Source organism: Grus americana, chromosome 9 (assembly GCF_028858705.1).
Source record: "Grus americana isolate bGruAme1 chromosome 9, bGruAme1.mat, whole genome shotgun sequence".
NCBI lineage: Eukaryota > Metazoa > Chordata > Aves > Gruiformes > Gruidae > Grus > Grus americana.
The window spans coordinates 22,118,549-22,145,476 of NC_072860.1; the positions used below are offsets into that span (position 1 = coordinate 22,118,549).

Below are 26,928 nucleotides of genomic sequence, written 5' to 3' on the forward strand. Positions count from 1 at the left end.
TCCAGATTCATTTTCACCATTGAATGAAAGTCACACAGGACTGGATTTCAATAGCAGTACAAAACTGTAGCAAAGAACTAACTTCTCAAACACAGCTGCTCAGAGTTGTTTTACAGCCCAAAGCCAGTCCCGTACAGCAGAAGCGACCTTGTCAACCTATCCAGGGAAAGGTAAAGATGTCCTAAAAATTATGATGAATGAAAGAAGCCAATCTAATAGAATAGAGGGCAAAATTCTGTGTACTTGTTCTGCTATAAATCTAGCAAAATTCCATTGCTTTTGGCAAAATCACTAGCCACAAACACAATCACTAGCCACAAAAAAATGTTTGTTAACACACAGTATTCAGAGAGAAAAGACAATCCTAAACTGTATTATTTTGCTTAAATTTGAAATTGAAACCTTAGTATTAAATTGGATATATTAATACCTACCGCAATACAGTAGATATCAATACAGACAAGCGTTGTACAATAACCAATCAGTATTTAGTATGGACTTTTCCCCCCAGCTTTTTTTAATCAATAATCTTATCCCTCAAAAGAAATAGCTTTTTTAAAAAATATTATAGTTCCAGGTAAGAACACAGTTATTACCTTGATACAGTAATTGGACACCCCGCCCTTGGTGTGCATCTGTGACACTTTAATTCTGTCAGCCCAATGTATTGAATTTTCTGGGTCGAAATTAGAGAACACATCAATAATCTCAACAGTTGACAGAACAAAGTTTAAATATTTATCCTTTCAGTGAAATCTTTGAATGTTAGTGCAAAAATCTTTTCAATTGAAAAACATTTCTTTCTTTGCTAACTGCGGTATCTTTAATTGCTGACAATGTTTATTTGCGCTACAGTATTCCAGAGTACATCAGAGTTTTTATGAATTAGTGAAAAAAGTCTTAAAATGTGCTCAAGAATTTAGAAGCACAAATTCCAGATTAAATTTGCCAAAAACGATATCCAAATTCCCCTGAAGTCCTTCTTGCAGCTCCTCTGATAGCAGGATGTTTTCTTAAATATTACTGTCTCCAATATTGGTAACTTCGTTTTAAGTCCAAATGGGACTAACCAATTCAACAAGGATCACTACAATTTACAGAAAAGTGAGAGATTATTCTCAAAGCTAACAAGACAGACACATACAAAAAAACCAAAACCTCTACGCAACTGCTATGAAGGCAAATTGTACTGCCTGCAGCTTTTACTTTGAAGGTCAGATATTCTCCGAGTCATCAAAGAAATTGCTCTTCAAAAGGTGAGAATAACGGTTCCTGTATACAGAAATGTTCTGCCCAGCTATTTTGTGCAGAGAGGACCAATGATAGCCTTTTTCATTCCTAGCTGGGAACTGCAGGCCAAATGTCATGCTAAAATAATAACGGGCTGATTTCAGAATATTGGGAAGCAGCTTGAAAGTGAAAAACAACTTCCACAAAATGAAGAAATGGCAGAGTTTCCATACAACTGCAGCCCGAGATGATTTAGGGGAGCGATCAAATTAGTTTCAGCATCTTTGTTCCTCTAATTGATCAATCTGCAATTACTGTCATTGTCATAATGATTTGTATCAGTTGTAATTTACCCAATTAAGAAAGAAGCAGATGCTAAAACCCAAATTACATAATTACAAGCAAGAACATTACTGATATTGTGTGTGCTCCATTTATCCATGGCCCTTAAAGTGGACAGCTTCTGTTCATCTCCATGAAGGCAGAATTCCACACTCTTCTAATTTTCCCCCCGTAAACAAACAATAATCAACACGCAAAGAAGCTCCCAACTATAGAAACTGCACCATTGCATCAATGTTAATAACACCGAGTCTTAGTATACAAATGATTTTCTTAAGCAGTTTAAAAAAGTCAAATTCAACAGAGAAAAATAATTTTTAAAAATAAGGAATATACTGACCTGCACATTTCCAGTATGAATACAGTTTTCCCAGAGCAATTTTCCTGACTGCAACTTACAGTTTTTGCATCCCCTTTGAGCTGCTGGCTCTCAGGAAGAGCTGCTGACACAAGGCACCCCTCCACCCAGGTGCAGGTTTTTGGCAAGAACACAATAAGAAGCTTGAATTTTGCATCCACTCACATGGCTTTATTCAGCACAAATAAATGAATGCACACTTGAGCTCTCCTTGGTATTATACCACTGCTGACTTCAAGAGCACAAAATCTTGGTCATCTTTTCACCTTCCAACCCTTGTTACGAGAAGCAGCAAAGGTCAAACGCTGTTTTGCCTCTCAATCTTACCCTGATTATTCAGCACACAGAAAAATTCTGGAGCCACTCACTCTTGTTTACAACTTACAGCTCTCTAGAAATATTAAAGATCATCATTTCCTTTCTCCACCCATAATCAAGAGGGAGTCACTGCAATTTACCTCATTCATCCCATATTTCCACAGTGAATGACTCATTTGTGAACATAATTTTTCTCCAAACCAGATCATGCAGAAGAGGAATGCTGTTCTCCCAGTGCTGCTGTTATAAACAGAGATTGAAAAAGGACTGAAGGACTTGCCTGTGGCCACAGGATTACAGTATGCTGTGGTTTCCATCACCTTGGCTGGTATTTCTAGACATCTTGTTTAAAAAGTCACATTCCCCACCCCACGCCCCCAATTAAGTTTAGAAACCTCCGTCTTACAAAACTGAAATGTAGATTTTTGAAAATTCAGCAGCTCAGAGGCATTTGTAACTTATTGGGTTGTGGCTTTGTTGTTTTGTTTTGTTTAATCCTTTGTAAATACACAGATACTTCCATACAGATTGGATGAGGTTTTGGGCAACCTGGTCTAGTGGAGGATGTCCCTGCACATGGCAGGGGGGTTGGAACTAGATGATCTTGAAGGTCTCTTCCAACCCAAACCATTCTATGATTCTGTGATTCTATACCTTAATACTTCCTTTTCACAGTGTAGGGCAAAGGTCACCACAGATTTTGGTTCGGGATATTTGCGTTACATGTCCATTTTATTCCATAAGTAGTTAAAGAAACTTGCATGAAGACACTATTGACTTCATTTACTTTCTTATTTACTCTGAAGCAGCCAGAAATGTGTCTGTTTGTACTGTTCCTGAGAGCTCTTACTGCTAAAAGGTAATCTAATTGAGCCAGAGCCTTCAACACATCAAGCAGATGGCTATAAATAATGCAAAGATGCTGAACTTAGTAGAGCTATCACAAAAAACATTCACACCAGTAAATCCAACTTGTTAGAACATCTTTAGGCCAAGTCACACTATACACATCTTTACAACTAACTCAGGAACCCAAGATTCATTTGCCAATGTATCAAATTCTTCTTTGAATCTGTAAAGCAAGTAGTGCATGCACTTGTAAATACCCTTTCAGTTGTTTCCACTTATACTGTTTTCAAAAACTTGTGCTGAATACATAAACTGGTAAATATTGCACACTAGAAAAAAACAAACCAACTGAACCTGTGCATTTATTACACTGCAGATTATCACATGGATGTTCTGAGAAAGAGATTTATTTTTTTTTAAGGGGTAGCAAGCACAGAAGAGTATGATATGGGAGTTTGTTTGCTTCACTGCTAATTTCCCAATCTGCTGCTGTCAGATTGTGAAATTTCTGATTGTGAAATTCTGATTTTAGGGGAAAAACTCTGAAGAAAAAGGATGAAAATCAGGACTTTTATTTTTCTGCTTTAGCTAAAGAGAAGGCATGGAGGTTAATATTCCCATTTCCTTCACCAGTCTCTTCTCCTGTTTGTGTGTGTATGTGCCTCTGTAGCACACTCTTAAGAGAGTGGCAAACACTCCTAGAAAATTCAGCTAGCATGTCAGCGTAACCTCTGCAATTTATCTTTAAACAGATTTCAAGAGCTTGCTTAGCTATTTTTTTTGCAGACAGCCAAAAGAATCATGGATTCGTCTCAACTTGCAAAAGGTTTGATAAGCACATAAGGACAGTTCATCTCTAAAAAAGAAACACTTTAAGAGTAATTTAAAACCATTTCACCACTTTTTAAAATGTATGTTTTCATAATCTGCTGCTTGTATAGAAAGCCCACCAACAGAACAGAAAGTGGAAATTCATGTCATAAACATCAAGTCTTTCAGGTTTCCACCAACTACTGAACAAAGCCTTTAGTAGTTAACCACTACTTATCCCCAGTTGCTGGCTTACATTTTAAAGGAAGTCTGGGATTCATACTTCCATTAAGCTCAAGCACTAATCATCTTGAAGATGATTAAGCAGCCTCCATCTCTAACCTCTTCCCTCTAGCAGAAGCAAACAGTCAGAAGTATACCTCAGGGAAAAGGATATTAGTCTACCTCTCAGTTTCAAGCAAGTCTGGAAAACCCATGAGATTTAAGAGACTTGGGAAAGCATTGAGAGGAAAGATTAGCAGCAATGGCAACAATGGGAAAAATAACACAGGCGATAGAGACAGTTGATGCAAGTCAGTCAGTCTTTTACAAAGTAAGAGCAGCTTCTCATCAGCTTCCAATTTTAGGATTTGAGATAAATAACAAATATTTGTATTTCTGAGATATATTTTTGTCTTTCCATTCCTATAATTATATAGCTGTTTGACACATCATATATTGTCCTACTCGGCTTTTCCTCTCTCTCAAAAATAAATTTGTCACTTTCCTCTTTTTTGGGAAATTACCAACATACGTTGGCATTTGGGAACAGTACTGACATTATCTTACCATTTGGGAAATAACCTACTGAAATAATCAGCACACATCACTTTCAAGCAACGTAAAACACAGCTCCACTGTAGCTAAATTCCCAAGCCGAAGGAAGCATCCCCAGGCTTGCTTTGTACATTCACTATAAAGCATCCCAAAGTATCACTCCAAGCAAGGTAAGGTGACAAATTTAACTACTGTTAACTGATATGTATTTACATTTATTTATACATCAATGTGTTATATAGTTAATACATGCCCAGGTGGCATGGATTAAGTAGGAACATGGATTCTGATTAAGAAAAAAAAAAAGACACAACTCTTTCCAGAATAATGCCCATCAGCTTTAGTAATAGTGGAAATAATCTGTATATTAATTAAGCCATGACTGAAGTTAAGCCCCTTAATTTTGTAGGAATGGAGAACAGGCTGCCACAGCTGGCTCTCCCAGTTGTTTTCCCTGCCATTAACTATTTAAGTTACATTAGGACTAAACAAAAACCTACTTAAGGGGAAAAATGGCAAGTGCTTGCTTTCAAGGAAAAGAAAAGCTTGGAAAAAAGTTTCTATACTTCATTTTGCCCCTCTGTTTTCTTCTTCTGGAATGGAGTAATAAATGTAGATAATTTTAAACAAAGAACATTCGTTCAACAATTATCTACAAAACATTTTTTCAACTATTTCTAATGGGTTTTATTTATTTGTTTTTGCACATTCTGTCTAGCGCTGACCTCTCTTTGTAAGGTCTCCTTTTCTCTAGGAAGGACATGCCTCCATTAAAGAATTATGAAATCAGTATTTTGTAATGCACAAACCCAAAAATTTTCTAATGCATGATTCTTTGAAATGCACAAAACCAAACATACGTGTACACAGGAAAACTATTTCTTAAACCATAACACAATGAACTATCCAACCTTAATGAATGCACACAGCATGAAATGAAGAGCCACTACACTTCAGCTGGGTGCTACGACCTCTGGAGACATCTGAGTAACCACATCGTAGCAGAGAAGCACAGAGTTGTCTAAAGAGCACAAGCTCTGCTACTAGAGGAAAACTGTTATCTGCTGTCAGAGTAAACAGGGCTTAATCAAACTCCTAAAATTCATCATATGTTTTTGTGCTTCCCCAAACAAGTCTGTAGAGTTTTCATCAATTTACTTTGACAGTCAAACTTTTAAAATGCATTTACTGAAATGTTTATGCATTTTATTTCTTAGTTATACATGAGTCTTCTCAAACTTTTTTCTGAGATTTAACAAAAGTGCATCACAAGTGTTTTTGTCACAGCTTTCACACATTATCAAGTTCTGGTAGTCATATGAATTCTGCTAATTCTTAGCTATGAATTCACAAGATAAAACTATTTCAGTATGAATCATAGCTTAGCACTCTGTGTAAACATTCCTGACGTTTCACATTTGCATCCTGTATTTATGACTCTAAGCTGCCAAGCATAAGGTTTTAGACAGGATTAGAGACAGATTGAAAGAGATATGGGCTACATCTATCTACACTACCTTACACTAGTATTAGTTAACACCATAACTATTTACGAAAAAAAACCCACAAAGCATTAAGTTTTAGCTAGAAAGAAATATGCTTCTATTAGATTACCTTGAGAGGATTATAAACCTCACCACCGACTCCCCTGAGGTTGTTCGTGGATCTGCAACTAGCAACACACAGACTACTATTAAGTAATATGCAAAAAAAAAACATGTCTGGAAGAGCCTCTCCAGGACCTGTATGCGGCCCAGCACAGCACAGCAGCCCCTCACATTACCCCACATACGGGAGGAAGCTGTGCTGGGGACTGATATTTCCTCCCAAAACCTTACTAGATGTAGCACAGAGCCAGGAGCTGCTGTCCCCACCACTGTACAACAGAAGTCTTAACCTCAAGATTAGCAACTAGGTCAACTATGCTTGGGAATTCCCAGCCTAGAGCAGGCTAACTGCATGTCCTGTCTGCAAAATACTGAGAAATGTACGCAGCTGGAACACGGAGTAAACGAGACTTCAGGTAAACCTGTGTAAAAATCACAGATCTGCAGACTGGCTGGCATCTCCATTCAATGCACCTCCTAAACGTTTCAAAGGACACTGCTTCTATTAAAATACAAACCCAGTAACACTCAGTTCCACATAGCGAGTGGGAAAGGCTCTCCTCTGGCCACGAGAAGCAGTTACAGCTTCTCCCATTTGGTTCACACATCTGCCTGCCAGATGCCAAGCAAGCGGTCCAACACTATCTCCTCACCCTCTGCCCGGAGCAGGTCTCCTGAACACGGCAGTACTGGTTTTGTTTTAACTTCAGATAAGTCCTCAGACAGCAGCTCCCCTAGGTGACCAATCGTCCCTGCAGAGCAAAGCTTGGGGTTCCCCCCCAGCCCCAGATCTTGCTTCTTTTTCCTGGGGAGCCAAGCAAACCTGGCAGTATTTCGGCTGTTTCTTTTTCCATGTACAAATAGCACCAAAAATGCTCTAACTCGATTATCTATAGCAGCGAAACCAGTTACAGCTTCAGCAGCACAAGCAGGAAGGAGGAGGGTGTTTAGACCATACATTACGTACGTAAAGACAGGTTCATAAGAAAAAGTTTAAAAATAACAATGTGTATGGTTCCAGCAGGCCATATGTTCAGCCTACCAAAAGTTTTAACTTATTTAGACTTGAAAATCCGTATGTATTGGCTTGCAGTTTGGCTGACCTCAACAGCTATACTCTGACCACACCCTGGGCCATATTTGCTTTCAACACTAGTCCTGTTGCCCAACCAAGCACATTTAGATTTTACAACCCTGGTCAAGAAGCAGAGTAAAGTCAAGCAGCCATCGAACCACTTACAGGCTAGAAACACAACAATACCATGATGTGGAAGTTTCCAACAATTTGTCAGAAATTCAAGTAACTTCAAAATATGCAAAAACCACAAAACTACTGTAACATAAAAATTAACAGTTGTTTTGATGATCACAGAAAATAGTAGTCATTAAACTGGCATTACCCAAAGTCCTCATCATCCCTGTGAACAGGTGGCAGCATGTAACACACTCTCGGTGATCTGATTCAGCTCGGTTATTTTTTTATTTCCCTTGAGGCTTCTCAGCAGCAATTCAACAGTGTTTAAGAGAGAGGGGACACAGTTTCCAGAACACTACACTTTGAGTCTGTCCTGAAATGAGTAACTGCATAGAAGTTTAGAAAATGAAAAATATCAAGCCAGCCTCATAGATCCATAATTGAATGCCCCACAATGGCACAAGTTGGGCAAGTCCGCCATAAATTTTTACACCTTAAAGCTTTCAAGTGGCAGAATGGAGACTTGGGAGATATTTCTGGTTCCAGCTATCTATCATGTGGTTAAAATTTGCATTAGTTAGCATGTCCAGCGCCAAACAAGATTCAGTCCAGCGAGGCAGTAAATTGATGCTACTCTAAAAGTTGAAGCAAGCACCAGAATTTGCTACCTGCACAGTAGCAAACACTTTCCTTGCTCAATCCCGAGCTTTCAGCGCTCCTGCTACCACCTACCACAATAAGCATCTAATGAGCTGTCAGAGCACACAGAGCAGCACTCCCGGTGTGCAAAATAAAACTTTTCATTAATCTACCACTGGAGATTTATGAAAATCAATGTCATAGTGTCACTGCAAAGTGTCATCTTCATTTCCTCTTTCCTTATTCCTGTATCCTCAGATACCACATTCAATTATTCAAAGGGTTTTTTTCATTTCCCCATTGCCCAGCCTTTCAGGAGAGGCATGCTGTACTTTACAGTACACTCCTCTCTGCAAGTCAGGAGTTTTCCTTTGCCATGGATCTCCTTACACTACCAACCAGAAGGCATCTACTTCTACTGATGATACTAATGACTGGGGCAACCGTATTTCAATATTGATTTTCCTGACAACCCTAAATAACGTTATCCTATTAATAACGCACTAGTGAGATAAGGCTAAACACATCTTCTTTAGGCTAACAGTTACAATGATTACCACTGTCTATGGATCTGCAGCCCAATGACACTTTATTTAACCCAACAGGTTATTATATAAACAGCTGCATCTAGAGAAAGAAAAATATAATTTACTTCATCTAATTGTTTAAAAAAAAACCCCAAACTTCTGCATTCATGTATGTATTTTTTGGTTTAGAGATATGTGTTTATAAACACACAAATGTATATATATATATATTTGTTTACACACATACAAAGCAAGGAGCATAAGCACATCCATAGAAGAAAAACTGAAATTGAGTTATTTTATAACAGAAAATTAGAGTTAGAAAACAACATGACAGGTCACTGGTGGCTTTTGATACCATGATGTCACCAGCTGACGGCTTATAATGGCTTGCAAAATCTAAGTTAAACAAATTATTTCATAATTACCTGAGGTATCAACTGTTTTGATACTCTCCCCACACACACCGCCCCTGGATTACTTACATTTTGCACAAGCACAGATGACGATGCTCCCCAAGAACACTTCCTGAGCTGCTCTGAAATTTTCCCAGTCAACCTCATCCAGAAATCTATGGACCACCTGTGCCCTGTTGCAGAAGATGCTTAATGCCACATTCACTTATGTTTAAATGTTCTACTAATCAGGCACTTAGAGTTATGTACAGGTTGATTGCAGGTCATTAACTAACATGAATTGCATTCAAGCTAACAGGAGGTAAGTTATTGAACTCCAGTAAGATCAGTATTATAGCTAGAACAGATCTGTCCTATAAGGACAGGTGCCACAGTTTCATACCTTTACACTATAAAATCTCAATATTGTCACCTCTTAGGCAGCTATCTTTATGTATAATAGTACATAAAAGAGCCAAAACCAGTACCAGAAATCATCCAGAGTTTTATTAAATAAAGCAATTTTTCAAATCACTTTTTAAATCTGAAACACATTCCTCAATGATTTTTTTTTTCCACTCTGAAGCAGACTCAATTATTACATCAAAGAGACAGCTAATGTGAAAATTAATATAGAAAAAGTAATTTAAACAGAAAACTGGCAAAAAAGTTGTAGGTGGTAATGGATTACACATTCCATTTGTTTTCTCTGAAAGGAGATGGGGAGACGTCAAATTAAAAAGAAGAGTATATACATTGAGTGGTTTATGGTAGTAGTAATCAACCTTTTGGTCTAATGCTCTGCTGAGAATGAGGAATGTTAGAAGCTCATTCAAACGTGAGCTGCAGTAAAAGAAAAAGCTTTGCCATGTAGAGCTATAAACACTAATTTTATTCCCACTGGAGTCAGCAGCACAATTTCCATGAGCACGCTCCAGCCCGGCTCACAGCGTAGCACCAAGGCTCTTGGAGATCAGGAGCTCCAGAGAGCAGGAAGAATCAAGTATGCTGGTACCATTCATCTGGCTGTGTATTTGCACCTTAATTTTTTTAATAATTGATTTTTTTTTCTTATTTTATTTTTAGAATGACAGCATAACAATGGATTGACATTCACCATTTTTCAAAAATAAGATGACTGCAATAACTTTACAAATGCTAAAAAAAAAATTACAGGAGAGAAAATGTTATATAGAACATCCAACCTTTTATAGAAATCACAGTGATGGGTCAGCAGAGCATAGTGCCTGTCATTCCCACTGCAATTACAATCCCTGCCAGAGACCAATCAGCTTAAACACTCCAGGATGTTAGTGAGAATCTGTTCTTTTGACACACGACTTATGCCACTTATTGACCAATGCTGAACAAGTCAGAAACTTTAATGAAAAACTTCAGAAATTAGTATTACAGGCTCTGAAGTAAGAGAAAGGAAGACGTAGAGGCAAACTGCATGCTCTGTAAATGCATCCTGAAAATATAAATATATAATCCATATAAATATTTTATGATGCTTAAGTGTCAACTTCACATCAAGAATAAGCTAAATACAGAGCCATTGGTAACCTTTATATACCGTGATGCACATAATAGTGGCAAACTGATGTGAAGAGACTGTGCTTCTGCTTCTTTTATTTTTTTATGTATATAAAAAGATATATGCATTAGAAGTATATTTATCAATATGCATGTGTTATATATTTATATACATATAAATATACATATGTATGTGATAAGCTTTTTTTGGACAAAGTCTTGGGGGGGTTCTGCTTTTTTTATTTTTAAGTTGTTCTCTGGTTATCAAGACACACAAAATCATTCACCTCTCCACAACCCTTCAAATCTCAGAAGTTCTGAAAATATTAGGTCCTTGAATAGAAAAAAAAGCAGTATCTTATTAGACAGAAAGCAAATCAAACAGTAACTGAGTCTGATGGATCAATTGTACAAACATTTTGGTTCAGGCTAGTTATTATTCAAAAGAATACACTTATCGTATTCATAGGATTCTAATAGAGATCAAAATTAAAAAAAGGGAGTGTAAGGGTCTTGATTAATTACCATTTTTACTGACAGTGGCTCCAACAAACTCTATCTGATGCCTTTCAACATAGCCCTTCATCAGCATGATAGCTCTTTCATCCTCACATCTTTTATGCAGTTCCTCAGTAAAATGAGTATTATGCCTTTAATTTAAATATTTCTCCAAAGAACTACAGCAGAGTGATGCACAGAGGCTTTAACACCATCACTACAACACAACTAACACTCCCTTGATAACGTAAACAGATTTAACCAGGTACTACTGTCACAGTAAGCTATATTTGGAAGCAATCATAGAATCATAGAATGGTTTGGGTTGGAAGGGACCTCAAAGATCACCTAGTTCCACCCCCCTGCTGCGGGCAGGGACACCCTCCACTAGACCACATTGCCCAAAGCCCCATCCAACCTGGCCTTAAACACTTCCAGGGATGGGGCCTCCACAACCTCTCTGGGCAACCTGTGCCAGTGCCTCACCACTCTCACAGGAAAGAATTTCTTTCTAACATCTAATCTAAATCGACCCTCCTTCAGCTTAAACCCATTGCCCCTTGTCCTGTCACTACACTCCCTGATAAACAGTCCCTCACCAGCTTTCCTGTAGGCCCCTTCAGGTACTGGAAGGCCGCAATTAGATCTCCCCGGAGCCTTCTCTCCTCCAGGCTGAACAACCCCAACTCTCTCAGCCTGTCCTCATAGCAGAGGTGCTCCAGCCCTCTGATCAGCTTCGTGGCTCTCCTCTGGACTCTCTCCAACAGCTCCATGTCTCTCCTGTACTGGGGCCCCCAGAGCTGGACACAGTACTCCAGGTGGGGTCTCACCAGAGCGGAGTAGAGGGGCAGGATCCCCTCCCTCGACCTGCTGGTCACACCTCTTTGGATGCAGCCCAGGACACGGTTGGCTTTCTGGGCTGCAAGCGCACACTGCCGGCTCATGTTGAGCTTCTCATCAATACCCCCAAGTCCTTCTCCTTGGGGCTGCTTTCAATCCATTCCTCACCCAGCCTATAGCTGTGCTTGGGATTGCGCCAACCCACGTGCAGGACCTTGCACTTGGCCTTGTTGAACTTCATGCGGTTCACATGGGCCCACCTTTCCAGCCTGTCAAGGTCCCTCTGGATGGCATCCCTTCCCTCCAGTGTGTCGACCACACCACACAGCTTGGTGTCGTTGGCAAACTTGCTGAGGATGCACTTGATCCCATTGTCCATGTCGCTGACAAAGATGTTGAACAGTGCTGGTCCCGATACTGACCCCTGAAGAACACCACTCGTCACCGTTCTCCACTTGGACATTGAGCCGTTGACCACAACTCTTTGAGTGTGACCATCCAGCCAATTCCTTATCCACCGTGTGGTCCATCCATCGAATCCATGTCTCTCCAATTTAGAGACAAGGATGTCATGCGGGACAGTGTCAAATGCCTTGCACAAGTCCAGGTAGATGACGTCAGTTGCCCTTCCCTTGTCCACGGACACTGTAATCCCATCATAGAAGGTCACCAAGTTTGTCAGGCATGATTTGCCCCTAGTAAAGCTGTGTTGGCTGTCACCAATCACCTCCTTGTTTTCCATGTGCCTGAGCATAGTCTCCAGGAGGGTCTGCTCCATGATCTTGCCAGGCACGGAGGTGAGACTGATGGGCCTGTAGTTCCCTGGGTCTTCCTTTTTACCCTTCTTAAAAATGGAGGTTATGTTCCCCCTCTTCCAATCAGCAGGAACTTTGCCAGACTGCCAGGACTTCTCAAATATGATGGAGAGTGGCCTGGCCACTTCATCCGCCAGTTCCCTCAAGACCCACGGATGCAACTCATCAGGTCCCATGGACTTGTGCACCTTCAGGTTCCTTAGATATTCTCGAACCTGATCTTCTCCTACAGTGGGCGGTTCTGCATTCTCCCAGTCCCTGCCTTGTGTGACCTGGGCAGTGTGGCTCAAGGATTTGCCAGTGAAGACTGAAGCAAAGAAATGCTACACTGAACACTGCCAATGGTCATTGCTTGAGGAACTTGTGCAGTTCTACCCTTGGAGTCTTCTCAGCATTGATTGGGTTTACATATTTTTTTCTTAAAAATATTTTCCTTTGCAAAGTTATTTTTGTAAGCTTCATTAAACTGTAACATTGGCAAAAACCTCTATGACAAATAGAATAACTAGGAATGGTCAAGTAGTATCCTGTTTGCCCGCAATATTCTATTCAAATCAAAGATTAACAGGGGGTTTTGTGGGTTTGTTTTAGGGTTTGGGTTTTTTGGTTTGTTTTGGGTTTTGTTGTGGGTTTGGTTTTTTTTTTTTAAGTATAAAGTAGCCTAAGATTTAGAATCTTAGGAACAGGTAAAGTTAATCTTTCCCTTATAGTTTCACAACAAGTATTCAGCAGTTTTCTTAAGGAAACTAGTAATATCAGCTAACACTTGTACACCTTAAGGATATTTAGAGAAATTTTTATCGTATTGATGGCTTTTGTCCAAATTACTTTGACATAGGTCAGTTCTTTGAATTCCCTTTGACACAGGGCAATTAAAAATGTTTATCTCATTCTATTGCAAGTTCTTCATCATTCAACAGCAGATTAGAGCCCATTTTATACATACCAGTACATTTGCAGCACCCAACCAGGTAAGATCTGAGCTCTGAGAGTTGGTGTGAATTTTACATTACCAGAAATTCATTTTTTTTTTTTTTACTTGCTTTATTTCAGCCACTTGACTTCAACAAGTAGTACCAATTACTTGATAATGAGCAATGAGGTGTTCAAACTACATTCCAACCATGTTTCTGGGTCTATTAATAAAACATGACACAACTCGCCATTCCTGTTAGGACTTGAGCTGACAGCAGAGCAACATCTGTGGGAAGGGTGGTCATGGTGATGGTCATGGTTTTGATACCGAAAAGCAGGACAACTATTTGCAAATATGATTGTCCTTCAGTTTCAAGAGAAGAGCTATATTAGTAACACCTCTAATAGAAGACCAGACAGCCCAAGCAGCACAGCCATAGCTCCAACTAGGTTAAGCAAGACTCTACTTCAGCAAGACAAGGACTGGATTGCCATACATTAAGGAAGCAGAGCAAGAGATTCTGGCATGGATGTCCATTGGGTATAGAACAGCAGATACTGGCTATAGATCCTGGGGTGGTTCTTGTTCAGGTAGTGATGCAACTTCTAACCTTACACTTCCGTACCAATTCAATATCTCACCTCAGCCTCCAAACCACGATGAATCAACAAGCGGAACAGTCACCTTCTTAACATATGGGCAAATTTGGTTTCAAGAAATTTAAAGAATGACCCAGATTAAGTTTGGTTTTGAGACAGAACCTCCTAACTAATGTGTGTCACCCCAACACTAAGCAGAAAAAACACTGGTCTCACCTTCCCTATTTCTAAACAAAGCAACCTACACAGGCTATGCATATTTACGGCTTTTTGTTTTTTCTTTTGTCCAATGCTCAGAGTTTAAAAAATTACCCTTGCATTTTGCAGATGCAGTGATAAAGGTCTATAAAATTAACACAAACTACTGGGATCAAGAGAGAATCCGTGATTTAGCAAAATAGAGAGGATTTTAGGAAGTCAGTAGAAAAAACTTTCCAATCTTCCAATTTTCAATATTTACTTTCACAGTAGTTTGTTCAGTCCTTAGACAATTACTTCTTTGCCTAAGTTTACCAGCCTGCTACATATCACATATTCTATTTTCAATATCCAGTTATAGATGACGTGACAAGGAAGTACATAAAAGCGGATGGAATTGAGCATTACACAACCCTTCACAAACACCATTCAAGGTGTACTAAACATTGAGCAGGAGAATAGTTTCACTGACAACCACAAGGATTATTGTGCTCGAAATTAAGCACTGCTTAAGAGCTTTTCTCATTGAAGCTAAATGCAAGTTAATATCATGAGCAATAAGCATCCACTGCCTCCTGGTTCCCTCCTGATATGAGATTTTATTCAACGAAATTAAATAAAATTGCTGCAATTTCACAGAAGTTTCACATGCTTAAAACCGGATTAATGTCACTGGGGAAGAAATTCACAAAGCAAATATTTCACACAGACTTATGATTCAGTAACTTTTAGTATAACACCACTTTAGAAGCCTGTTCCTGTAATGTAAAGCGTACCACCACACAAACAAATAACTTGTTGAATAAAACACTCTTTCAAGCAGATCCACAAATCTTTTACTGTAGTTGGTAAAAGGGACAGACATAGCTCAGAAGTCTGCCTGAAGCTGACAGCTTTTGTTATCAGTCACTCCTTAATGCCTATTCCACTTTATCAGACTTTTTCTTAATATAAAACCATACAGGAGGTTTTCCACCTAATTCCTGGGTAAACAAGTCACTGTTCCTAAATGGTTTGCAAAAGTAATTCTGAATGCAACCATAAGCCTCAAGAATACTTTATTTAGGCAAAGGGTTGAACTGCTTGATAGGAGATAAGCTTGATGAAACAACCAACACAGATAACAGCAATGTTATTTTGGTCAGTGGCATAAGTTCAAGGAAACTGTCAAACAAATTAATCAACCCAATGTATTTATGGTAAGTGAGAACCATGCTGCATTTTTGTTTTCACACAGCTGCATTTGTATTCTTTCATTTATTTCTTGAAGCAAGTTGCAGGCTAAAATTCCAGCTCAGCAAGAGGCCAAGACACTTCAGTTGGCACCGATGGGAGAACCATGAAGCCTGCCTTCAGGGACTCTGCCCTCAAGACCACAGCCAGCATTTATGCCAGCTGTGCAAGTACCCATAACACAAGCCAAAGAAACCGCTTGCAGAGCTCAGATAACTTCATCACTACACACAAAACATTCCTAGACTCCTCTCTTCAGACTACCAGGAACATGTAATGTCAGCGCTAACACTGAATTTGGTGACAGAAATCTCTTGCCTTGTGATTTCAATCATGCTGCTAGTAAATACACAGACAAGTATTAATTTCATGGCCTAATGACCATGTCCCTGATTATCTAAACTTAGTTGTTTTCTGTTTTCAGACACAGAACAATTCAGTTTGTTTCGTTCTGTGGGACAGACGCACACTTCTCCTCCAGTCAGAGCCAAAGTGGAACGTTGCCATTCATGACAATCCTTCAGAGGTCCCTTCTCAGCAGAGGAAACCTCTCTACTCAGCTCTCCTCCACATTTTCTCAGGAGTGACAAATACAGAACTGTATTACTGGTAACCGTCGAGCTTCTAGTGACAGCCACATAAGTGCAGTATATTCAAGGGGAAAAAAAAATCAGCTGCAAAAACACTGATCTGTTACAGGAAGGGCAAAATGATTTGTTCTAACAACAGAACCGGTCTCCATCCTACTCCCAGCACCCTCAAGTAATGCAGAGCACATTTTTTCCCTCCCTGTAAGAATGATAGATGTATAATGTGGTAAGAACGCTTTTCTACTGTTGTAGTTGCATTTTCTTTCTTACCTCACACAACACTTTGTCTGGAAGAGATGGATAAATATTTGACATGGCATCATTCCCAATGGTCCCCACAATATAAAAGTTTTTTAAATGTAAATGTTTTGTTTTCCTGTGTAATAATTAATGACAAAGGTTTTTTCCTTGCTTTTGTATTCACTGTAATTACAAAACAAATTACATAATTTCATACAGACATAAAAAATCCTCTGACATTATTTTAGTGGTTCTGCCAGCTAGGATTTGAATAAGAACAGGATCACAGCTAATGAAGTCAGCACTAAAACCCTCATATAATCTTTCTGAATACTGAAGAACTTCCATATGGAGTAAAAATAAATCATTTTTATGATTGCTTTCTGACACAGTTAGGAGGAGCATAAAAGACACAAACTAAAAAAAACAGTGAGAATTATGAAAATATGTCAAATGTATGATGTGACACTAGGACGTGAACAAGCCAGTAAGAGATGAATGCAGACTAAGAGCCTATCTTTGGGGTTATTAGTGGCAAAGTTTGTACAGTTTACTTAAAGATAGTTACAAAACTAAGAGGCACTAAAATATAGATTTAAAATCTGCTGTGACTGCAATCTGCCACAGGTTAAACTTAAGACCAAAGATTTCTAGCTTTCTTTTTTTTCTTTGTCAGTCCATTAGTAATGTACCAAAGAATAAAAATGTCTAAGTGAAAAAAAGCATTTTTTTTAAGCAAACAATTCTGTTGTGGTTCAGTATAAGCATTTCCGTGCTTTCAATCTGTAGAAAGAAATAAGCAGACTCAGTTTGACAGCGCATTTCATCTTGTAATGGAAACATTTAGGAGACAGAGGACACCCTCCCCAAGATCCTGTGCGTGCCTACTGCATTTCCTGGGGTGACACGTATTACCAGAAGTCTCCTCAACACACAGCAGCTGACAAAACACTACTCCAAGTGCTTGGCAATTCTTTTACCATTAAGTACTTCACCAATCTTACCATAATATTCACAAATAAATACAAATATTCTTATGATTTATCACTGGCCATAGTCTGTTCCACCCTCATTAATTTGCATGAGAATTTGGTTCCAATACTAACAAACATCTCCTTTCAAAGGTTAAACTCCTTCTATCATAAGGACAAGAGGCAGTACTACATGTGCTATTTCTAAACTTTTGACAAGTGACCTCTTTTTTTTAATTGATTCTCTTCTTCCTCATTTGAAAGCAGACATATGCAATGAATTTTTCTGATCAGTGAAATCTGTTTAAAAAAATAAAAATAAATCACATCCCTTCCTCCTCCCAACTCCCTTTCATTTAGAAGAGAGACAACTTAGACCTCAGTTGGCTGAAAACCTTCCAGACACCTTCAAGAAGCATGTTGTGGTTTTGAATCAAATATCTAGAAGCAAGAGTAGAACTCGGACTGCCAACCATATCACTAACTCAGATTTGCTATCATTTGACCACATTGTTGTCAATGAAACTATTCTATGATCTCTCAGTCCTAACTTCTAAAGTGACAATTTATTATTATAGGAAAAAAACTCTTGACATGGAAGGAGAAGGCTGCCTAAGTACCAAAAATCCCCTCAGAGATCTGGAAGGTAGACAAGTGCTTTAACTCCCAGCATTTGGGTTAAGAACAATGACCCAATTCATCAGAGCGGTGAGTGTGACCCAGCACATGCTGCAAGGGGAAGCAGAGCTCTGGCACATGCTCTAGCAATCCTGCCACTGAGAGCAGGACCCTCGGGGGTCAGACCCTGGAAGACATCTCTGGGCTGCACGGCAAGCAGCAGCACGCGCGTAGGGCTGCCAGGTAACCTGGCTCTCATCTGCAGCTCTGGAGCATCAGGACCTTGTGAACATGGTGAGGATGAGACACTTACGGGACAGTGAAAGAATATTCTGTCACCTTGCAAGCAATTTAACTTCATTTCTGCAACAGGCCACGCAACGCTCAATTGTTCTGCCAGGAGATCCAAGAAAGCAAAGCTATGGGTTTCCCCGGTCCCACCTTGCCTGTTCTCCTTCCCCACACGTGCACACACAGCTCACGTCACCGCTGTGCAGGGGCTTGGCTCAATGGGGAAGGGAGCGTAACAGCTCCTGTAGCCAGACCACACATTGCCGAGGCATAACGAACGAAGACCATTGTCTCCATCCCAAAGTGTATTAGAAGTAGCTATAAAATTAGTAGTTAATATTATATGTTCATGCTTCTTTTGCAGACTGTCACTGTTCTTGTTAGTCATCTAAGGACTACATTAGGAATTTTTTTACTGAAATGGTTTTAGGCTTTACCCTGGAATTAACTGTCTCTATAAAAAAGGAAGCATTAAAAAAACATTTAACAGCTGGATACAACATCTGCCTTTCCCAGGTCATTAGTACTTAAGAACAGTTAATTTATGAGACTACAAGGTTATAGAGAGACTGTCAATTAAAAGAATCACACTCCTTTCTAGTTTAAGCCTTGTCTGCTGAGTGTTCCAGTTAAATATAGTCCTTTTTTTGTCAAAATGTAAGTTATGCCAAAGGGAGAGAGCCATCAAGTCTTCAATATTCCAGTAATTTTTTCAGAATAATGGGTCATTTTTCTTAGGACTCCACTTCATAGAGTCATATGATTTTAGATAGTACTTTCACATCTCAGATTCATGCTTGCAAAGTTTAAAATATGAACATGGAAGGTTAGAAAAAGTAAATAGGAGGAGAAGCACAGAAAATTTTATCTCATGTAATATACACATAACCTCCTCCTTAAATACCGGAACTAAAGGTAATCTAATGATTCCTTTGGGTTATGGTACACAATTTCTGAGTTTGCATGTGAGACGGGCAGTACTTAGTCACCTGCCCTGGTTTTCTTGCTTTAATCACCAAGATCCTGGTCACACAGTGACACCCAGTCTTCCTGTCCATGGCTTAACACCTTTGTAGTCTTTTTGTTTTCTGTTACACCTCTAATACGTAGCAGCTGAGAGATGTACACGTACATGAAAGTAAAAAGATTACTAAAAAAACCACCAACTGCTACAAACGCAAACTATCTGGCAATTCAGGAATGTGTTTAGGAGTGCGAACCAATTTTAAATCATTAACAGACTTCCAATAGCCAGCATCTTCTAAGATGAAAAATACAATCATACTTCATGAGTTTGTATAAAAAGGTGATACAATTCTTGCTTTCAAAAATGAAAATAAACATGACTCCATAGAGAATAAGAAACCAAGCCTGAAAAGGGCAATTTAAGAATATAAGCACAGAAATAATTATTTTGAAACAGTCCAATTATACACTCAATAGGAAAGCACCGTTTCCAATTTATAATGAAGCACTTTTTAAACATCTCTGTTGTCAAGCTCAGAACATTATACTACTGTTGAAATTCATTCCCTGCCAAAAATAAGAAATTCAAGTCTGTTCATTTCATGGTTTGAAATGAGAGTTTAAAAGCATCTTTTTTCCTTACCCCAATTCTAATTACACTGATGTATGACTGTACCTCATACAGGTATGCCAGTATTTTCATTATCAAGGCTTGTTAAGAAAATATGCTTTCAAGAAGGATATTGGCATATGAGTATCTCAGCATGAACAAAAATAGGTTTTACAAAATCTGGCATCAAAAGTTACTTCTGCAGAAAGCAAAGAAGATCAAAACCTAACTTGCACACCCACACTCATGCAAACAGACACTTTTAAAGTCAATAAAAGAAAAATGGCACCAAGCATGTAAAGGATAATTAACTACAAATTAATACTCAGAGGGGTATAGAGGAGACAGGAGTCCAGATACAGCCCTTTATGTTCACTCCCCATCTTCATGACTCATGTCCCAAACTAAATGGCCATAGGTGGAGCGAGCTTCCTCCTGCTCAGATTTCAGTGCAGAGCTAGGACCTACATCTGTTCTGAATTATGGCTATAACTCAGACTTCATGATATCATTACATAAAGCAAAGTTTTCACTGTATCAGACAATAACAGCACATTATTATTACACCAGTACAGCCAGAGCAGCATAGACCTCTGATAGTGCATGCATGTAGTTTTAACAACTCTCACATCAATATAATATTTTTCATGTAAGAAGCTATACTCATAAATGAATCCATTCTGAGCGCTGCAGGAATACATACCGGAATGAGAAACAAAACATAACCTGCCCCCAAACACGGGGCATCTAGATTACATACCTAGGCTGCAACAAAACTCATCTATTACTTCAGCCAAGAAGTTTTGTTTTCATTTTTTCTAACCTCTGGCAGGCTTTGAAGAATCAGGCTTAGCTTCAGTGCCAGTCCCTCTCTTGAACCAGCTGCAATTTATCATATTATAATCCCATCTTCAATTGCTCAATCCATCCATTCAGTGCACATTTCCTTGTGTTAAGCCAGTTATTGGCCTGTGGCTCCCCATTCTTTCAGATTCTCTCAAGACTTGCTCTTTTAATATTCAGTATGTGCTTTTTTCCCCACACAAAGCGCATTAAATAAATTGGTTCCATCACTCCTAACATTTTTAAAATGCAAACACATACATGTGGCCCAAGATGCATATTATAACCCACATATTATACGGTAAAGTCTGCCAAGTTCCGTTTTGCAGTCACTGCAGTGGAGGGGAAAAACTGTTAAATCAGATGTAAAAAAAATTGTATCTTCTCCTATGGTGAGAAGTTTCATGCCAAGATTTAACACAGGATGCACAAATTTTTATAGTTAAATGACACAGCTCTGAAAATTTTTTTCCTGATGGAGGAAACTCAACTCTATCAGTATTCCTCTGCCATAAAAATTAAATTCCCAACTCTAAAAGTCACTGTATTTTCAAACTTATCTCCTGTGGTGTAGGGGGTATACAATGCAATAGCATCATGAGATTTCAGTGGTACACAGACCACATCTCACATCTCCATATAGCAGTACCTTCCACTTATTTGCATGTGTCCATTGCCTATGTATCAAAAAACAGTTGTGTTTTTTTTTTAATATTTTCATTTCAGAGAAGTTAGTTGTCTTTCACAATATACTTTGACCATCTTTTAAAACATCTGCTGTCAGTGGAATCCCATCTTGTCTATCTAAGGAAATCCTGTGTCCCAAGAGTCCACTAAAAATGTCCCGACTCACTACCTGTCAGGTGGCTGAAGGGACTCGCTCGGGCACCTGCAGCTAGAGAGGATTATAGCTCACAAATGCTGCCAGTATCAGTGAGACAGCAAGTAGCAGACAGTTCATTTTACAAAAACTTAATGGAGTGTATGGCCCTGGCTGCTTAATACAAGCACTGTCAAGGCATCTAAGCAAAAAGTCTCAGCTGTCACTGCTGACAAGCTGAGCAGAATTATTTGTCACACTAGAATAGATAAGAGACCAGTAGAGTGGTGTATGGTGAGATTCCCATACATCTCCATGCTGCAGTCTCAGACGGCAGGTGTATGGTTTCCTCCAATATACTGGCAGCATAATGTAATCTTACTACAAGGCAGCATGGTTAAAGTGTTATTCTTTCGTCTTCACATTTTAACTACATCATCCTCCTTTTTTTGCTCAGTTTTTTACATCTTCTAATTAAGTGGTCTCTTACTTCCCCTTCATATTTTCTGAAAAAGAAAGCATGCAAAGCCCTGAATAACCTCCAGGTCATTAGATAGTGTAATCCATGTCATCAATATGTCAAACTATACCAGCTGAAAAACTAACCTGATGCATCTGTTCTATAATGTAAAAGCTTTCATCTGGATATTTGTTCTAACCCCATCAAAAAGGCTATCATTTATTATCTTTCAGCACATGTGTACTAATTAACAAAGACCTCCAAAAAGCTAATTCTTTCCCCACTGGTGCTTACACACCAAAGATGTCATTATCCAGAGTGCTAGATCTACACAGTTGCTACCTTAGGATATATACCATCCTTCTGCACACAGAAACGTGATCTTAAAATTCTAGTACTCCTCACAATAGAACATACATGAATATTTTTCATTTATCAGCATTTACCCTGCAGAACCACATTGATATTAACACTGAATAACTGTAACCAGAAAAGTGGATGTTCTCCTATAAGCTCTCCTCTAATTACCTGAAACTCAAAGTTGTTCAAAATCATCAGTCAAGAACTATGAAACAACCTACTTTGGACAGAAACCAGGCAGTTACATCTCATGCAGAGGTGTTGATCTAGTCCTAATATCTATTATGCAAGCTAAAATAAGTTTGTTTAATTTATAACTCAACTACTGTATTGCACTACCACAGCCTTCATAACATTTTCTGTTCCATGAGCCTGCTGCATCTCATCAAATCTAATATGTGAGTTTTGGACAAATGTCTTTTTACAGAACGATTCTTGGCAATAAAACACAGTGGAGATCAGGTCCTCGATAAAGGCCGCTGGATGTTAACATAATACATATAGCAGCATCACAGCCCAACTAATTCACATCCAGAAGCCTGTTTTGTGGGTTTTTTTCCAATGGTCTGCCAGACAAACATAGGTGGGTCTGTATTCTCTATGCTTCTGCTTCTCATCATACCCCTTACCCGCCTGGTGTACTTTGAAAATAAGCTCTACAAGTGATGGAATTTCTCTACTGTTTATATAACACCTTGTAAAAATAGAACCTTAACTGGACTAAGCCAAGTACTGTAGATTTTCCTGTAATGCCTACAAATATTTAAGCCTTTATTAAGACAGAATATACTGTCAAGAAGCATTTTTCAGAAGGTACATAAGCAGGCTATAGATCTATAATCATTTAGGATCATTGCAATCAATCCATTGTCTGATATGAAGGACAACCAAGTACCCAGAAATGTTAGTAACTTGGAATATTTCTTCTTTTTAACACATTGAGTATATAAATGAAAATTAGGAAGCTATGCCCATCTGAACTTTATGGAAGGTTACTTACTAAGTTTGAGAATATAGTTTCACTTAAAAATGTTATCTCAAAATCAAATGTCTGTAAATATATGGTCAAAACTAGTATAGTGAAGGTTATTTATGAGTTCTAGACTCCATGATTGATAACCACAAAAGAAAAATGCCAACAAGACAGTATTTTGTATTCAGCAAGAGTTCATTCATGACCAACAATGAAGTTGGTGCACCCACAGGGCAACTACTTAGTGATAACGCTCTGTTATTGTACCTCTATTTTTATTATGCAGATTGTCTATGATTATTAACTCAAGACTAAGTGGGGGGGGGAAATGAGTACCACTTAAACCGTTCTTTGGGGATGAAGTATTTTAAGGCAGTAGCACTATCTGAGTTTATGCTCACAATATCATGCCACAATTATTTTTGAACATTTTGTAAAATTATTTAAAACCAGATATTGTCACAAATACTGATATATGCATGATTTTCTACACGTGACATTAATGAGCAACCCGTTTGTCTTTCACAAAAGCATTGATGTCTAGTCTGAAAATAAGCACCAAAAGAGAATGTATTTTAAAGCAACTCTCTCAACCCATTCTTAACTTCTTAACACTGGCAACCATTACCACATGCAGATATGCAAACTGAACATTTATACAAATTGCAAAAGAACCATTTGACAGATTGGATGAGAAGAGCTCTACAAAAGAAACGTAACAGCATAAGTTTGAAGTGCCAAATCTCCTCCTCCTAGACAATAGAAAACCCGTATTTCCCTTCAGAGAGATTTCTTACTCAAAGTTTTCAAAAAAGCATGTTAAGTAAGAACGAAGTAATAGCAAGAAACAAAAGCAGTGATACAGAGTGAGTCAAGTTATAAAGGATGAGAACTGTGTGACAGAAAATAAGTGGATAGAGGCAAGGCTACCTGTGTCATACAAGTGCCAATTTTGCTTGCTTGCTCCAGCCACCTCCTGCTTTACATCTAGGATCCACTACTAAACTGTCAGATGGCACAAAGCAGTGCCACTTCCTAGGCACAGTCCTTCAATCTAAACAATGCTATGAGGTTATCACTGGATGTGATGCAAGTACTTTGACGCTATTTTATCCCTCCACCCCCGGTTAGAAGGGACCTTAAGGATCATCTGGTGCAACCTTTCTTGACAAAAGCTCTGTCTAAACAAAAGCACTGTCTAGACAAGATGGCCAATTTTCTATTTACTAGACAATGAAGTGGTCCCAGTATCCCAAAGGCAGTTCCTTCCCACACTAGTTTTCAAGGAAAAACATACACATTTCCTGAAATGTTCTTCCTCACAAAAGCACTAGAAGCTACAATTATTGAAATGTTAGTAAGAACGGAAAAAGCCCAAATGGATAAAATTCAGCTAAAAGCATCATTATCTAGTTTTCTATTTGACAGTTACTAAATTTAGGAGTTTATGATTATTACAACTAAAATTAAAACCAGGAAACTTCAGCATGTCACCTCATCTCACAAAAACCTTCCCCACTTTGGAACAGTCAATGTATATTTCTGTATTATTTCCTGCACACTGTAGGAGAGTAACAAAGTTTTCACTTTGTCCACAGTGAGGAATCTACATGTGCCTTGTCACTGGAGCTGAGAGTCATTCCCCATGGCTGGAATCAGCTCACAGACGGAAGACTGTACATAGTTTAAACCCATGCCGATTCCCCAAAAACAGCCAGAGAGACACACAGACCCTGCACAGAGTTAATTTTGCCCCCAAGCTGGGCCATCAACACACCACAGCTCTGACAGTCACCCAGCCACAAGTGGGTCCTTGCTTACTGAAGGACTGACAGAGGTGCATTAGGCATCAGAAGACAAGCTTTTGCATTCATGACCAAGAAACAGCTGTATTGATGATGAGGTGAAGCCTAATGCTACAGGGATATTGTACTAAATTGTGGCATCACAAAATCAGTATTGTGACTTTGCAGAATCAAGGCAGGGGGCCAGGAGGAGATAAAACTAGTCATGAATGAAATTCAGAATGAATATGAGAAATAGGGGCATACAGTAAAGGTAGATTCTTGCTAATTCACACAGAGTGCTTAACAAGCGAGGAGCTACCCTACTTAATGGGTGCTCAAAGGACCTAAAAAGAAGCCAGCACAGACAGCATTAAATTTCATTAACTCACACTTCCAAAAAAACTTCTTCACTATACGAGCAGGAAATGTTTTTGAATGCAGTTAATCAGCCATACAATCAGAACAGAGAGGGACAACCATCAAAATAAATGCAAGTATTTCAAAAGTGTTTCTCTATAATGCTCGTTTTGGAAAAGACCTATGTTTAAATTTTAGTCTCTGATAAGTCATCTCCTCCCTACCAATTTAGCCAATGAGTTAACAATGTTATATCATACTTCTTAAGAAGATATCATTAACTCAATCTCACAGACCAAAAAACAAGAAGATTACAGCATCCTAATTACACAGAAATGCGTAAGATCAATGGGCAAAGATAATCACATAATTCAATAGAAAATTAAGAAGGTTAAACCACTAACAATTTAATCAAAGCCAAAGTAACAAGATAAGCATAAAGTTAAAAATTACAAGACATTAATTCAACTTCTAAATGTAAACACAAACTTAAGATTTTTGTCTTGTACAAACACAAAAGCCCAAATAAGACCTGCTTTATCAGTAAATAACCTCCATCAAGAACCAATGCACACTGATGAACTTTCTGGTCCATCCAGTTTTCTCTCTTCCCTGAAAGCTTCAAAGTGAGGATTTTGAGGCATCTATTCAGAACCACTTAGTAAGCTTGCACTCCAAGATTTCAAGAACTACGTATGCTGGCACAAGTGAAGTGCAACATACCGACTGCATCATAAAAATGGCAAGACTGACATTCACAGTTGTAGCAATTCATCTAGATAGCACTGCAATATATCTTCACTTCGACATGTAAAGAAACAAGGTCTAAACATTAAAAACTTGCTGCGTGCCGGTGAAATAGCTCCACGATTCCATTTATACAGTGAAAGGAGAGCATTTAACCTTAAGAGCCTTCATCCCATGCCGGAACATTTCCAAGGCTTTGCTCAGCCTGATACACACAAAAGAGAGGTGAGCCCAGAGTGAGTTCTCCCTATCACTTGCCTGACAGCCAGTGAAGACTGAAAGACAGTCTCCTGGGGTAGGCAGAATAGATCACCTGAAATCACTCATCACTCCCCCACATCCCATCCCAAATCTCACAAATTCATAATTACTAGAGTTTCAGAAGACAAGAGAAAGGAGAATGTAGAATGGCTTACCTGGAAAATGAGAAAGCAGTACCTAAAGCAGATAATTTCTTCCACTGTTCAATATCCTAGCAATTTCTGAGCTTTAATCAACCATCTCCTCTAAAATCTGCCATGCAATGAAAGGCATACCCCAGAAAGGAATTTTTAATACCAGCTCCTTGTGGGACCAAACTGATATATTTTAGCCCATTTCTTTTTAATAAATG

General features: G+C 38.7%; 1 protein-coding gene across 7 annotated transcripts in view; it reads right to left on the minus strand.

Moving 5' to 3' along the window:
• The window catches only part of NAALADL2 (N-acetylated alpha-linked acidic dipeptidase like 2), a 491,555-nt gene that overhangs the window by 420,636 nt on the left and 43,991 nt on the right, over positions 1–26,928 (minus strand). The window contains exon 1 of one of the 7 annotated variants that reach the window (XM_054835395.1): positions 1,645–1,675. The exons of 5 other annotated variants lie outside the window; for them this stretch is intronic. The gene's annotated coding sequence lies outside the window, so the exon portion shown is untranslated. Of the gene's footprint in view, positions 1–596; positions 643–1,644; positions 1,676–26,928 lie in introns of those variants that run through there. One more of the 7 variants, XM_054835396.1, reaches the window with a different exon arrangement.